This window comes from Peromyscus leucopus, chromosome 1 (assembly GCF_004664715.2).
Source record: "Peromyscus leucopus breed LL Stock chromosome 1, UCI_PerLeu_2.1, whole genome shotgun sequence".
Classification (NCBI taxonomy): Eukaryota; Metazoa; Chordata; class Mammalia; order Rodentia; family Cricetidae; genus Peromyscus; species Peromyscus leucopus.
In genome coordinates, this window is record NC_051063.1 from 95,815,349 (window position 1) to 95,832,518 (window position 17,170).

The 17,170-nt window shown below is 41.8% G+C and overlaps 1 protein-coding gene across 2 annotated transcripts in view; it reads left to right on the forward strand.

The window, feature by feature from the left end:
- The first annotated feature begins 3,378 nt into the window (after positions 1 to 3,378).
- Stk33 (serine/threonine kinase 33) overlaps positions 3,379 to 17,170 on the forward strand; it is a 181,062-nt gene continuing 167,270 nt past the window's right edge. The window contains exon 1 of one of the 2 annotated variants that reach the window (XM_037211668.1): positions 3,379 to 3,551. The gene's annotated coding sequence lies outside the window, so the exon portion shown is untranslated. Of the gene's footprint in view, positions 3,552 to 3,637; positions 3,910 to 17,170 lie in introns of those variants that run through there. The other variant, XM_028894607.2, reaches the window with a different exon arrangement.

A 17,170-nucleotide genomic window follows, 5' to 3' on the forward strand; every position in this document is an offset into this window, starting at 1 on the left:
TTAGCTTTACGTGTTTCTTGCCAGCTTTCCTTAACTTTAAATTAGCCCATCTATCTTTTACCTCTGGGCTTTTCCTATTCTCTTACTTCTGTAAATCTTACTCTTACTCGGAGGCTTGCTGTGTAGCTGGGTGGCTGGTCCCTGGAGTCCTCCTCCTTCTCTGGATACTTCTTTGTCTTCTTCCCAGTTTTCTCCTTCTGTATATTCTCTCTGCCTGCCAGCCCCGCCTATCCTTTCTCCTACCTTGTCATTGGCTGTTCAGTTCTTTATCAGACCATCAGGTGTTTTAGACAAGCACAGTAACACAGCATCACAGAGTTAAAGAAACACAACATAGATAAAAGAAGCAAACACGCACTGCCCATGCCGAGGACCTGGGTTCAATTTTCAGCACAGTTCACAACTGCCTGTGACTCCAGCTCCAGGGGATCTGGCATCCTCCTCTGGCCTCTGAGGGCACCTGCATTCAAATACACACGTCCATTCCTGCAGCACACAGGCATGTAATTAAAAGCAAGTAAATCTTTAAAGAAAAGGACACTTCATTCCAAAGGTCTGGAAGTAATACATTGGATTTGAAGGCACAAATGCAGCCGACCCAAGAGAATGCTGGGACAGGCTGGTGCTGTCTCTGTCTGCACACCCCTTTCTTATGCTCTTTCCATTTTCTCTGAAATCTGGTTTTCGACACATTTTTTTCAGCCCCTGTGGTAGAAAAGCATGTTTGTGGACAGCTCCTCTGCTCCTTCCTTCCTTCCCACCTTTCTTTCTTCAGGCTCTGACTGCATAGGCCAGGCTGGCCTTCAACCCTTCTCCTGCCTCAGCTTCTCCAGTGATCATAACACAGGCCTGTGCACCAGCTCCTAATTTTTAAATATTAACTATGGCATTTGCCTAGAGAAAGACAAATCTCCCAGCTGCTATTTCAAATTTCCAGGAAAGAGATGCCACCGTCTTGGCATAGTATTGAAGCAGTCACCCATCGCCAGGAGGCTTGATGGTCTGAGACAATAGGGTTAGTTTCCAGAAATATCTGCTTATACTGTTGGGTTTTAAAATGTTGTTTGAGACAGCATCTCATGTAGCATGTTGGCTTTGTGAAGCTCTGGCTGGCTTGAAACTTACTGTATGGCTGAGGCTGGCCTTGAACTGCTCACCTTCCTGCCTCCATACCCCAAATGCTGGGATACAGGCATGTGCTACCATGCACTCCACAGCTTTATACTGCTGATTTTATTCATTGATATTATATATATATATATATAATATATATATATATATATATAAAATTTTATTTATGTATTTATTTAGAGACAGGGCCTCACTGTACAGCCCTGGCTGGCCTGGAACTCACCATGTAGACCAAGCTGGCCTTGAACTCACAGAGATCTGCCTGCTTCTGCCTCCTAAGTGCTGGGATTAAAGATATACATTACCATGCCCATCTTATACTGATTTTAAAATGTAGCTTGCAACTTATCCCATGACCCCAAAATCTCTCTCCTTCTTCTCCACCCTCCCCTCTGCGTTGTGTATATATGTAGTGTGTGTGTGTGTGTGTGTGTGTGTGTGTGTGTGAGAGAGTGTGTAGGCCAGAAGTCAGCCTCAGGTGTTGTTCCTAGGAACTGTCTACCTTTGTTTTTGACCCAGGGTTTCTCACTGCTCACTAGCCTAAACTTATCAATTAGTCTATGATAGCTGCCAGCAAGCCCCAGTGAATATCCTGTCTCTACCTCCTTAGTGCTGGGATTCTAAGCATGTGCCCCCATGCCCAATTTTCTTTTAAATATTTATTTATTTATTTATTTATTTATTTTTTTTTTTTTTTTTTTTTTTTTTTTGAGACAGGGTTTCTCTGTGTAGCTTTGTGCCTTTCCTGGAACTCACCCTGTAACCCAGGCTGGCCTTGAACTTACAGAGATCTTCCTGGCTCTGCCTCCTGAGTGCTGGGATTAAAGGCGTGCGCCACCACTGCCTGACTTTTAAATTTACTTTAACTAATTAATTTTTTTACTTGGGTTCTGGGAATCAAAGAGTACTCAGGTACTCATGCTTGGACAGTAAGTATTTTACCAGCTGAACTCTCCCCAGACTAAAGCACAGTGCTTTTTGATGCGGTGACCCAGCTCAGAATGCCACTGGTTTCCAATCAGTGCTAGGAAAACAAAAACAGAAACTGAGATCTATTTAGCCAGAATCTCGGAGTGAATAGCTTGTGAATCTACATTTAAATGCAAAATTAAGCAAAAGTAAAGCCACTCCCTATAGATGTCTCTGATGTTTAGCAAGTTTGGGAACCAGTGACACACAGTGTACAATGGAGGAGTCTTCTGCATGCCTTTCCAACAAGTCTTCCTTTCAGTATCTTCCCCTAACCAGGCTTTGTGAAACGAGAGGTAGATCGTTTGGAGTTACTTTTTGGAAGGGTCTGGAGTGTAAAAGGCCTCAGCAGTTTATCAAAGGCGGATCCATACACGTCACAGTCGAATGAAACAGATGGTGGAGTTTGTCTCCTTTTCTGGATATTGTGGTAGGGCACTCCTTCTCGTTCTTCTGCTTGGATGGACAGGCATGCCATCTCATAGGTGCAAGGAGAACACGCGGAGTAAAACTTCTCACATCTCTTCCAGACTTGTTAGACAAAGTTCTGTAATTTTCCAGAGCATTTCTTGGCCAAGATCCCAAAGTTCTATAATATAGTACATGGTGGGGAGTATTCGTGCTTGAAAAATGGTTTTCAAAAAGAAGTTACCAAGTACTCATGACCATTTGAGTGTTGTTGTTTTTTCCTATGAAGGGAACGGGATGAACTTAGTTGCCAAATGTACACCTGTAAGCAATAAAATTAATTGCTCTGTTGTACTGTTGCTGGCTATCAATCACCTTAATTTTAGAAGACATCTGCCTTGAATAATTATGCTAGCCCAAGTAGAGTTGAATTTCTTCCCCGCAGCTGCTGGAGAGCAGGACCCCGCCCACTGAAGCCGGTCCTAGTTCATGTCAACAGAACATTAGCATACAGCTGGAGCCAGCTTTTCAAGTCTCCGTGGCTTGCTTGCGACATGCCTTGAGGTGGGCTCACAGAGGCTTGGGACACATCGAGAGAGATAGTTATTTGACTCGTCACGGGCCGCTTCAGCCTTTCTTTGAGGACACACACCCGCCTCTCAGCAGTGACTTTCGAACCGCGGTCCTGTCGTTTTAGGCCCGCTGAGAGTATGTCTGGACATCCCGTTTTACTTAGCCCTGCGAGGCTCTGTGCTGAAGGCAGCCTCCCCTGCTCGCTTCCTGGGGTGCAGCTGGTGGGGACCAGGCTCTGGGGCACGTGGGCGCCGTTGCGCGGCCCGCGCTCCCCTCGCAGGCTCCACGCACGCACGCACGCGGCAAGCAGGGGCTTTGCACTTTGTCCCGGTGAGGACCCCGTCCAGCTCCTGGGTCGGCTCAGCCGGCCTGAGAAAAGTTAAGCTTCTTTAGGTGTGGCGTTCGTTTGGGGCTGGGCGACCACCCGTGTCGAGTGTGCTCCTAGGTCAGAGGCAGCCCGCCTGCCCGCGGTGAGTGCTCCTCCCCTCAGGGTCGCCTCCCAGGGCCCAGCCGTGCTGCCCTGAGGGAAAGGGTGGGCAGGAGGGTTAGGCTGCGGAGCGCCGTTGCTATGGCAACCGCGGGTAAACCGGCCTCGGCCTCCAGCTGCCGGGTCTGCCAGCCAGCCAGCACTGAGGAGGGACCTGGCGATGACCACAGACCCTTTCAGGAGTCTCCCGGGGCCTAAGCAGTTGGGATCTCATTTCCCCCGGGTCTGGTGTTTGGGGTGGTCGCTGATTGTGACCATCGCTGTCCATCTACAACTCCTCATCTCCGTCCCACGTTCACTACGGGAAACATTTTTGAAAGTTTAATGTGACCTCACTAAGGGTAAGTGTGTGTGGGAAAAAAAGTCCTAAAAACTGGAGTTGTAAGGGTTTGATTTTAATTTCCTAAGAGCCTGACACCTAGCAGGACCTCATCATGTGGTAGCAGTTTCTTAGGGCACTTCTTTGCACAGAGTGGATGCTCAGGAGATAGGGTGATGTTAAGAGCTGTCTCCTGCTGATTCTGAGGGTAGGGAATTTCAACCTGCTGCCCGTCTCCTAGATAGATGCACCTTAGAATTTCTCACACAGTTGTGGCTGAAATGAACCTGCATGTGGTATTGCCCTGAGAATGACTAATGGCAAAGTGGTTAAATTAAATTGTAGGGAGGTAATTGTCCAGTTGGGGGTACTCCTCATTCCTCACCACAGCTGAGGAGGACCCTTGCTTTTTGGTCTGACCACCTATCTATCTTCAACATCAGACCAGGATCCTGCCAGCCCTACAGAGGAGGAAGGGTCTGGGAGCAGAAAGCAAAACCAACAGGTTTTGAACTAAAGCTTTCTCCTCTTCTCTAAATTGGCTTCAAATTGTGAGCAATATGTGGAGATTCTGCACATTGAAGATTCTAGTCTGTGTAAGCCACCAGTGTTCTTGCCCCAATGGTCATACATCTATTTAGTTTTCAAGCCAGGAATCTCGCCCTCATCAGTACCATTTTCCTTTCCCCATGTCCATACCATCATCAATTTGTGTTCATTTTGTCTTCATACCAAAGATCAGATCTAATCACTTCCTCCTGTCTCTCCTTCTATGATCCAAGAACAGGCTACTGTTATCTCACCTTGTCTCTTGTAGTTACCTTCTAATTGGTCTGAAGTTATCATCTGCAGTGGGAACAATATTTAAAATTTGTAAATTGATTATGCTGGGCCAGAGAAATGGCTAAATGGTGATGTGCTTGCCACCAAACCAGATGACCTGAGTTTGATCCCCAGGACCCACACGGTAGAAGGAGAGAGAACTGACTCCACGAATTGTCCTCTGATCCTCACACATGATCTCTAGTACCTCTAAAAAAATTTAGGCTGGGCGTGATGGATAGCTTCTAACTCTTCCTGATGTAGCCTCCCAAGTAGCTGGGATTACAAGCATGCGCCATTGTGCTTGGGTCTACATAGACTCTTCAGTTGCTCATCATGATTTTGTGTCTCACTTCGGGACCTTTATACTTGTTCCTCTCCCTGTCATTGCTCTTCTCTTTATTAACTCTGGCTCACCCTTGATCTCTGAGGCCAAATGTTTCCTCAGGAAAACTATATTTGATTACTTTGTCTGGGACACACCTCAATATTGTCTCTTCTAGTAGCATTTGTATGTATGGCACATAGTGTGTAATCAATAACTAACTGAATGCTTGAATTGTAACTATTTTCCCATGGCATTCAGTAGTGTCTGAAAATATCATGCTGTGGTTAGAAGCACAGACTACAGAAACAGATAGTTTACATGCTAATTCTAGCTCTGTCACAGTTCCATACCTGAAACCTGTGAGCTGATGTTTCGTTTTATTGAAGGGTGATATGGTGTGTATATTGTACCCTTGTAGCGGTTTGAATAAGAATGGCCCCTTATAGGTTTATATATTTGAATGCTTGGTCATTAAGAGTGGGATTAGGAGGTGTGGCCTTGTTGGAGAAAGTGTGTCATTGGTGGGTGGGCTTTGAGGTTTTGAAAACTCAAGCCAGGCAGCCTCTCTCTCTTCCTGCTGCCTGTGGCTCTGGATGTAGAACTCTCAGCTACTTCTCCAGTACCATGTCTGCCTGTGTGCCATCATGCTCCCTGCCATGCTTTGCACCATCATGATAATGAACTGAACCTCTGAAACTGTAAGCCAGCCCCAATTAAATGTTTTCTTTTATAAGAGTTGCCATGGTCGTGGTGCCTCTTCACATCAAGAGAACACTGACTAAGACAGCCCTGAATGTCATCAATTACATTAACTTCTCTTTAGTAAACTGAATCTTAATTGGGTAAAGGTGATGCATAGTTTGGCATTAGTTCATGTCAAGGTTTAGCAACAAATGAGCTTATCAAAAAGTTATGAAAACATTTTGTTTCCATAGCTTTTTGGATGTTTGAGTTTCAGTCTAGAATGTTAGGATTTGTCTTAGTGTGATCTTAGTTAAGTCGCCTTCTCAGTGCCTCAGATTTTTCACTGGGAAGTTAGACATGTCACTAGCACTAGTCTCCCTATAGGTGTCATATTGCTTTGAGAAATAAATGAATTACTACATGGGAACCACTTGGAGCAGTGAATGGTGCTTATTCAGTAATGTGTAAGGGTCCACTCTTATGCCATTTTCTTAGCTACACAATGGCACCACAAATAAGGTACTATTAGCTATTATCATTGTTTATATGTTAAGTACCAGATATAGTGACGAATGGCTTCATAATTTAATCTTTAAATTATATCCTTGTTGCTTACGATCAGTTTCTCAAAAATGGAATTACTAAGGACAGGAGTGCTGTGATGTTCTTGGGTCATAGGGCTGCTCTACTCTCCAGAAAGACGACGGCCCCACCGCCTGCTGTATGATGCACTTGCTAGCACTTGGCCCATTTCACAGATAAAAATGATTCATCTTCATTCTAATTTGTATCTCTATTGTTTATTTGTTCAAGCATTAAACAACCTTATCATTAGCTGTTAGCAATTTCTTTTCTCTTAATTGCGTATACAAACCCTTTGAAGGCTTTTCTAGACATAGTAATTGTATACATTTATGTAGTTCAGTGTGGCATTTGAATATATGCACATAGCATGTGATGATCAGATCTGGGCAATTGACATATCTATCACTTCAGGCATTTATCATTTCAAATCAGAAGTTTTAAAGTCATTGTCATTGACGACAGATCTACTATTGTGCTGAGAATATTAGAAGTTAGTCCTCCCATCCAGCTGCACCCGACCTACTCACCACACCCTGTCTGTGTTTTCTTGCCATCGTTTGTTTAATCTCTGTCTTCCTTGGCCGGGGTAGGAACCAGTGTCCTGGGCTTTGGCAGGCATTAGATAATGTGTCATGGGACCCCGGGTAAGTTCTTACTTACCTGTAGGCTACTGAGTGTGGTAGAGACCAATGTTTCAGAAGCTAAGTCTTGGGTGAGAATTCTGAAATCTGGACAATGTGGACCTTCAGTGCAACAGGGACAAGAAGAAAAAGACATCTAGGTGGGAGGCAGAGGCCCAAGGGAGTGGCTCAGAGCTGGGAGACGTTTCATTGCCTTTCAATAGGCACATTGCAGATCCATCTGTGGAAGAAGAGGGCTGCTGAGGGCGCTGTGCCTGCCACACACTCGTTTGTGAGAACTATTGATATAAGAAGAATATTGCTTGTCATACAAGGTGTTTTTTTTTTTTGATTTTTCGAGACAGGGTTTCTCTGTGTAGCTTTGCGCCTTTCCTGGAACTCACTTGGTAGCCCAGGCTGGCCTCGAACTCACAGAGATCCTCCTGGCTCTGCCTCCCGAGTGCTGGGATTAAAGGCGTGCGCCACCACCGCCCGGCCAAGGTGTTTTTTTTTTAAACCATAATTACCTGTTCATTTATAATGGCTTTTTGGGGAGTCTTGCAGAGTGAACTCAGAGCCTCATACCATGTACAGACCATGTATCGTGACCATCCCTTGGCTCCTATGTGATTTTATACTTAGAATGTCCTTATGCAGAGACTGGACAACAACCTACACGTTCTTTAAAATGTAACCGTATTTTAAAAAGATGTTATTTTGTGATACTAGTATGTAGACTAAATTGCTAAACAGTCTTATTAATAAAAAACCTGGAGCCAGATATTGGGGTTAAAACCAAGAAATCAGAAAAGCAGAAAGAAGCTAGCCACGTTCTCACCACTTGGAGATCCTCAGCCAGAGACCTACTTCCTGTATACCCACGCCTATATTCCTTTCTGTTCTGCCATCTCATTTCCTCTCTCCGCCCAGCTACATCACTTCCTCTTCCTGCCAAACTCTGTCACTTCCTGTCTGTACAGACCTCCAGACCTTTATGGTTAGTGCTGGGATTAAAGTTGATTACCACCACACCTGGCTCTGTTTCCAGTGTGGCCTTGAACTCACAGAGATCCATATGGATCTCTGCCTTCTAAGTGATAAGATTAAAGGCATATGCTACCATTGCCTGAACTCTGTTTACTATAGTGGCTGGCTTTTTCCTCTGATCCTCAGATAAACTTTATTGGGGTACACAGATAAAATATCACCACATTAGTAAATCGAATGGTAATGACTTTGGGCATTAGAAAGTTGAGAGCCTAGGGAGATGGTAGAGTGAGTAACAGCACTTTCTATATAAGCATGATGACCTGGTTTCAGACTCTAGCATCTATCTAAGGCTGGTGTAGTCATTCAATGGAATGTCTATAACTTCAGAGAGTTGGGATATGTGTGCTGAGACAGGAGGATCATTGCTAGCTTCTAGTCTAGCTCCAGGTTCAGGTGCAGACCCTATCTTAAAGGACAAAGGTAGAGCTCAATAGAGCAGGACACCAGACATCCTTATCTGGCCTCTGAGTGTGCACACAGGCACACATATGCCCATACCTTATACATATATTGCATATGTGCACACACACCACATCTGCCCACACCCACACCCCCAACACACAGAGTTGCACACTATATTTTCTCATAAAAATTCTAAAAAATGATGCTACAGAAGGCTGGTGCTCATGTCATCATCTCCCTGTGCTGGGTAGGAGAGGATGAGGAGGGATCTTTCTGAAGTGGCTGCCAGACACTGTAAACCTATAGAATTGCTTCTTTATCTTTGAGACCCTGAGAAGTGGCTTCTGGGGGAGAAGATGTAATCCTGGAGGTATTTTTTATGCTCATCTGTATAATGATCCTTCATAGTATTTCATACACTCACAGCTGCTACATACTGAGAAATGTCCATTTTTAAACAGAAGCTTAAATATGGACAGTGTAACAAAACTGATTGCTGCCTTTCTGGTGTACTTTAGGATGTGTTTCTCTCCCCTTCCGAATTCTGCTACATATTAGTGAGGCTAATTATGTTTTGCTTGGATTTATCTTTAGGGCTCTAGGATGTGAATAATGGGCACATTGTTGTTAAACTGTATTAATATATCTGCTCTAAATTTATTAACAAATAAATTGTAGAGTGCATAAGAAATGAATCACCTCCCAAATGTTTGTGGTTTCATTGGCTTGAAGTTGTTTTTAAAAAGGTTTATAAGGTGAGAGCAATGACTTTAATAACTAATTAAAATATCCTATGTATTATAAACTACATAAAATTGCCTTTTAAAATAATTATTGATTATATACATATGTATGTGACATGGAAATAGAGACAAGACTATTGTGGTGGGGAGAGGACCAGCGAGAGGCAGAGTGAGAAGGAACGTAAGGAGGGGCAAATAAAGTAAACATATATGAAACTATCAGAAGAAAAACATTGTGTTTTGTACACTTACTGAAAAACCAACAAAAATAACAACAACCACAAAACATTACATTATCACTTTGAATTCCAGTCAGGATGAGTAATAAATTGGAATAAAATAAAAAAAAAAAACAACTTTTTTTTTTTTGTGTGTGTGTGTGTGTGTGTGTTGAAGATAGGTTTGATACTGTTAACAAAATTTGGTGTGGTACTGCACACCAATAATCCCAACACTTTAGAGGCTGAGGCAGGATTAAAAGTTTGAGGCCAGCCTGGGCTCCATAGCAGGTTCTTGTCTCAAAAAAATGGTTACCATTGTCTTATTTTTGGACATGAATTATTTAGTAAGCAACAATGACTATTATAAACATTTATTGAGCAGATATTTATTGGGTGCTTATGATATGTACCCAATTCTAGAATATCGAACTGTGTCTTCACATTTGCATTTGCATGTGTAAAACCTTTGCTTGTGGTTCAGTATTTTTAATATGAGCTGGTAGTTATTTCAAGAAGCTGATCATCTGGACCCATATTAATTCTGGACCCTATTAATTAAATGATTCATAACAAAAGCATTATAGAAAACTCATCTAATCTGCAAGACTGAGGTGGTGGTCACTGGCACCAACATGGGGCACATACATCCACATAAAATCTGAGATTAAGAGTCTCATGCTCCTTTTCAGGGCTAGTTGTGTCTCTCATATGGGCTGTGGTACAGAGATGCTGCGGCATTCGAGCTTGAGCACAGCATGGTGGATTCCTGTTACAGTAAACAGAGGGGTCTCCAAGCCTCACAGCTTGAGCTGTTCAGCGGATTTAGCTCTTACTCATACAGACAAAAAAGGTTTATGGGCTGCATGCTACTTGGTGGCAGCATGGACCCACTGCTCCCAAAGTTGGGGCAATGCATGGCTCCCAGAGCTGTTGGTAAACATACCTGCACCATGTTGGAAAGCTGAACTGGGCAGAGCCAGTAGCCAAAGTTGCCACTTTGAGAAGCTTAGCAATTTAAAAACACTCTTGGTCAGAAAAGGATTACAGATATACAATAAAACAGATTCAGATGGAAAAAAAAAAAACTCTGAAGAGGTTACAATGTGTGTAAAAATGTATGTAGGCTTGGAAGAGAGAGGAAAAGGAGTATAGGCAGTTAAGAAATAAATAGTTTTAAAAAATAAAGTCTTTGAAGAGACAGTAAAAGTAATATAAAAGTTAAGCCATATAAAGATGGAAAGTACACAGAGAGTCTGGATACTGTATGTTATTGTGTTGTCTTTGAATTATTTGACTGCTGAGGAAGGAGCAACAGCTGCTAAGAGACATTTGATTATAAATGTTGATGGATTTAATCCAACATATATATTTTGAAAATGCCTTGTCTTCAAAATTTAAGTCAAAAGATTTGTTACTTTGGAGAAGAGGTTATGCTTTTATTTCCACAGGAAATGAGAGGTTGTAGATTCATTCTGTGTTAAGAAAAGTCAGATTGGATTGAGCAAGACCCCCTGAAAAATCTTCAATGGGAACAGGTGGCCCAGATAATCCAACATTTCAGAGCATCTCTGTTGCGGTTTGCTCTGAGTTCTGCATCCAGAAAGACTTCAAGGCTGCTGGCTGAGATGATCCAGCCTCACAGACTACTCCAGTCAGGACTTAACCATAATCCTAAATTATCTTTGGTCCACATAAGATTACAAGTACCCCCAATCAGTAGGAAGTGCCTAGAAAACTATGCCCACATTCTCAAAAAATGGATTATGGATATTTGTCTTTGTTTAGGGAGTTTGGTTATAAATTGTTATTGATCATATCAATCTCTTTCTAAAAGAAGAAAGAGGGATGTGAGATAGAAATGATAGGAGAAAAGGGTAGACTATTGAATCTAGTTTAATCCAAAAAACAACTATTAATCTTATATTTTACATTACTATGGATTTTGGTTTATTAGTACAAATTTAAAGTTAATTTTATTATACTGTATGTATATTTCTACTCTTGTTTAGAGGGTATTAGGTTTATACAGATCATTTAAAATATGATATATAATTAAGAAATACAACTTAATAGTCATCTCAATAGTCAAACTTATAGTCATGCTAATTAGGTTTTTATAGATATGCAGAGATATATTTCACATGGACAGGCAATCTTCAAATACTTCAAAGACCTACAGAACATGACATTTAAAATGTTTTAAGAACTTAGACTTTTCTGGACATTGAGACATGTCTGCTCCTGGCAGCACCAGTATGCTTCAGAGAAGATGATGGGTATCAAAGAAACTCCATATGGAGTTTCTTTCTTTGTGGCAAAAGTTAGCCATTTGTGCAAGAAACTGCTCTTGCTTGGACTGCTTGACAGTATGTTATAGTATGTTATATAAACTGGACATACAAGACCCATAGGAAAGTGACCACTAAACTTTGCCAAAACAAGGTGAGATGGACCTTCAGGTTCTTGCTTCATAGAAGATATGGCCAGACATTCTGCAGGACACAGAAGAAAGCAACTGATGATCTTTGCCAATAGGTGAGACAACCCTTCACATTTTCTGCTTCACTGAAAAGTATGCCAGAGATGCTAGGTCTTTAGGCTGAAGATGGATATCCCAATGTTGCAGAGGACTGGTTACTATCCAGGCAGCCAGATGTCTCTGTCATTTCTAGAATTTTGGAAGTTGCTTACAATGCATTTTCTGCTTACTTAGGTAGTATTATATCCTCCTGGGGTCTTTGATGGAGTTGAAGACTAGATTGCTATAATTATAGTTTTCCTTAGTCATGATAAAAGACAAATTAGATATAAAACTTTAGATTCACAAAATTGGATAGATGATAGAATATTTTCTTTAATTTTGCCAAATACAAATAGACTAGATATTGTAACTGTAATTCTTGCTTGATAATTGTTTTGTTATATGTAATTTTACTATGTAAAAGTTTAAACCTTCCTTTTTGATTAGACAGAAAAGGGGAATGTCTTTCTGTATGCTGTGATATGTGTTGTTCCCATTGGTTAATAAATAAAGCTTCATTGGCCTATGGCAAGGCTGGATGGAGCCAGGTGGGAAATCCAAGAGAACAGAGAAGAAAGGCAGGTTGGGGGAGACATTCTGAGCCACTGCCAGGAGAAGCAAGATGAGAGAGAACAGGTAATTCCATGAAGCCACGTGGAAAAAGATAGATTAATAGGAATGGGTTGAGTTAAGTTGTAAGAGTTAGCTAGCAAGAAGCCTGAGCCATAGGTCAAACAGTTTGTAATTAATATAAGCCTCTGTGTGTTTATTTGGGACTGAATGGCTGCTGGACCAGGCAGAACAGAAACTTCCACTTACAGGTCACTGTGTTGTAGTCATTTACCACCTACCAGAAGCTGTACCTGGGAGGCTCCAGTTCTTGCTACTCGACTTCTTTCCAGTTTGTCGCTGTTATCAGGTCTCACATAGGGCATCTTTTGTGAGTTCCAGGGAGCTCAGATCTTTACTGCCTGATATTTTTGGAAGAAAGTCTGCATTTATGCTTGAATGTTTTTCATGGAAGTCCAACTCATTTTCTTCTCAAACTTCCTTTTCAAAAAACCATTTATTTATTATTTAATGTGTGTGTGTGTGTGTGTGTATGTGTGTGTGTATGCGTGCGCACATGCGCATGGGTGTGTGCACATGCTTGTGTCATGGTGCATTGTGTGAAACTATTCTGGGGAAATTTGACCAAACCTTTACTTATCCAAGATGGGGAACTGATGACAGACCAAAGTAAGGATGTCATCAGAGTCCAACTTGGTGAACGAATGAATTTTTGTTGGGATACTAGCTTGAGTATTCTGAGGAGCTACTTACAGAACAGGGATGATTCAAAAATACCTGCAACACCAGAAGCCCACCCTAGCATGGGAGGTGGCTCCCAGAAGCTGGAACCTGGAGCTCATTGTATGACTGACAGGAAACTGGGCAGGTTGGAGAGTGTTTCTTGCAGGCAGCTCAGCTGGTATCTGCTTTCTTAGCAGTCCTTATTGCTTAGTGGGGAAAGGCCTAGTGCATTTGGTCAGATTCAGGGATTCGCTGATCTCTAGTGCTGGAAGCCTTGCTCCAGATGGGTTCGATGACCTGGGATGGATGTGTGAAGTCAGCGCCAAGAAGAGACTGTGACTGCCTGTTTTTCAAGCAAGTGGCCCCAGATAGCCTTTTCTTTATTAATACCGTTTCAATAGTTTGCACGAACAGTTTTACAAACAGTTTTTACTTCCTAGGTTTCTAAGAATGGTTACAACAATTGCCAGTTTGTTCCTTGCTTCTTTCCCCTTCCATCTCCCAACTCTCCCACCAGTAGCCATTACCTTTTTGATCTTTATCTCTATAGTCAGAAGCATAAGCAGTTTTGCAAGCTACAAAGAAACTTTTCTGACTAGGCACGCCTAAAGGTAGAACAGTGTGCCCAACTGGCAGCACATGAGGTTACAGCGTCATGCAGGGCGAGAGATAGTTTTGTCTCTTGTAGTTAATATTTACATCTGGTAGGGTCTGGAGTCTCATGATCGACTCACCAGCCAAAGCTGAAACAATTCATTCTACATTTTGTACTGCTCTATCTCCTCTGGGGATGTACCAGGTTTTTCCATTTATCCTATAGGCAGTATAACTTGGAAACTTACTCTTAATAGTCAGCACCATCTATCTTACATCTGTCTCTCTTAACTTCTTAGGATGTTGACACAGTTATTAGAAATGAGGCAATGGTGGGTTTCTATAATTTGACTTCATTCCATGTTCTTAGAATGTTCCCATTAACTCTTGATACCATCTATTTAATAACATTTCTTTAAAACTTGTATGGTTAAAATCATTCTTTCCAGAACAGTTATGCAAATATGTAATATTAACCTTTATGACCTAGCATGTCTCATTCAGGCCAGCAGTGTGGCTAACATAGTGAAAGCAAGGAGAGCATGTAGCACACACACACTCACACACTCATAAGTCACACCCAGAATCATGCAGTGAACTGTCCATAGGTTCTTGCCAACTCGATTAGGATTTCCAGGGTCTGCTATTTTCAGGCCTTGCCCCCTGAAGAAGTCACAGGGCTCCTGCCACTCTAGAGTTGTTCACTTCTTGAGTCTTAATGAGGTTCCCCTCAGAATGTTCTGAGTCTTTAGAACTTACTGAGTTCTACACAACACAAGCATGTGGAAGTCAGAGAACAACTTGTAAGAACTGGTTCTTTCATTCTACCACGTGGGTACTGGGGATCAAACTCAGGTGTAGACCATGTTGGGCACCAGATAATGTGGGGATAACAAGGCAACTCCACGTAGTTAAAAAGGAGGTTTATTTTTGGGTAACTTACAGCCAGTAAAGGGATTGGTTACAGGATCCAGGAGAGGTGAGGTGTAGTCCAGCGGGGTTCTCTGGAGAACTCTGACTGGTCTGCCATCCAACATCCAGGATCACCAGGAACCAAGAGAGTTGGCATATCTGGATCTCGAGTCTTAAGGGCTCCTGTCTTGGCCCTGCCCCAAGGGCGTGCCATAGGTAGGCATGGCAGTTACCAGAAGCCTCACTAGGGGTAGTACTTCCAGGTCAAAGCTGGAACAGCTACCCACTACTCTTAGGTTTTCAGGCTTGGCAGCATGTGCCCTCAAACACATTCTTATTTTTTTTTTTTAAAAAACCCTTTATTTTATGTATAGCAAAACAATTTATATTATCATTTAGCAGGATGTTTTCAAGGTTCATTTCTGTTATAGTGTGCATAGCATTTCATTTATAACTATCAATTAATGGTCATTTGTGTTTTCTTTCTTGAGTATTGTGAATGATGCTGCTGTTATTGTGTACGTACAAGTGTTGGCATGAACCTGTATTTTAAGGTTGGGTATGAATTGTATGTATGAGTGGAATTGCTGGTCTTCTGGGAACTCTTAGCTTTTGGAGGAACGTTGAACCCTATCCCAAAGCCATTGTTCCATCTTACATTTTTTTTTCCAGCAATTTGCAAGGCCCCCTTTTCTCAGAGTAAGTTGATACTGACACAATAATGGGAAATGATGACTAGCCAAGCTAGCAGTGCCAGCCTGTGGAGTCTGTTTTGCTGGGTTCAAATTGAAAGTTCCTTGTGATGGAGAACACAGAAATGCAATTTGTACTTAAGGGTTAGCATCTGTCTTTTTATGCTTCTTATTCTAGAAAAAGATATTTTTTCCCGTTACTTTTAGCATTTTATCCATGTGTCTGCTCTTTTGAGTTTTTGCCTTCTTGACTTCCTGGGTGTTACACCGCCACTTTAACATTGTCCTCAGTTACTTGCATATTTCCTTTGGAATGATGACCTTTTGTCACTCATGGGGAGTGGTGCTGGAGAGGATCTGTCTTCTGTTTATGCAGGCTATAGCCACAGAAGAGACTCATCAGGTTGACTGTGGCCCAGTGGAGACACACCCCTTATCTGTAGGTTTGTTCTCTGCCCTTGATGGTGGCCTAGTGTTATCTCCCTTTGACCTTCTCTACCCTCACCCATGATGGGCCTTGTTCTAAGGCTTAGTAGAGTGACTCAGGATTAAGGTGTGGCCCAGCAGCCTGGTTTTCCATCTCATTGGGGCAGTCTGTGTCCATACATTCAGTTATTTATCCCCTCAAGGCACAGCCCAATAATACCCACAATACAGACATGAAAGAACCTGTCTTGAGTCCCAGAGGGTACTTACATAGAAGTTTGACCTAGAATCTTACTATGCTAAGAATTGTTGAGGGAACAAGGTGTAGTTGTGTAGACCTATAACCCCAGGACTTAGAGGCAAAGGATAGCAGGGGTTTCAGGGCCAGACTGGTCTGTATAGGAAGGTCCAGGCCATCCAGGGCTGCACAGTGAGACCCTGCCTCAAAACCAAATAGTCACTGAAGGAACCTTCCTAAAAGGAGATCAGTTAGCTATGGGAAGAGAGAGCAAGATGGCTGTTTTATTATACAATATTTGAAGAGTTGTTCAAATAAACTTGACAGAGGCCCACATTTTGATATGTTCTGGCCCTGCCACTGAATAGCTGTTTTTTCCATCTACATTTCTTTCAGCCTAAAATAATTCTGTCTTCAGAAACATAACATTCAGTTCCTGTACTGATGAGATCTGGATTCTTGAGCAGATTGAGTAGCAGCATGGTAGCTTTTTGAGTTGAGCCATCAGCGAATTGAAATTGTAATAACTGTATTTATTATACTCAGTTCTGAATGAGTTATTACTAAGCCTTTCCTTGGTCCCATATTATCACTAGTTTATAGGCTAATTTGTTTTTTAGTAGGATTTCCTTAAATTCTATTGGATGTTTCATTACTAGAAAGTTTAAAATGGCTGATTGCTAGACTCTTCAGGGAAACTAAAGCCTTAATTACACCTAATATTTTTATTTTAGTTGATTCTTTAGATGAGTTCAAAAGCAACTTATTTTAAAGGAATGAATATTTTTTATATAACTAGATTTCTTGCAAATTTAGAATTTTTTGGCCACATTTTACTGTTATTACTTTAACCTAGGTTGTAGAACAGCATAAGTGTTGTTAACTACTTTTACATTGAATAGCATGATGATGTTATATCTTAGTACCCTCACAATTAATAGCATGATGACACATAGTATCTTAGTGCATTCCCCTGTTTCTTATGGTTGTCTTTACCTAGTATTGATTTATGTATTTTTTATTCTCCTGGCACTTTTCACAGTGCTCATCAAGCCCTGCCACGTTGGAAGCAGGGAGTTCCTGAGTTTGAGCCTTTTCCATGTGACTGTTCCCTAGTGAGTAAATAAATGTTGATCAGATTGTAGACATGAC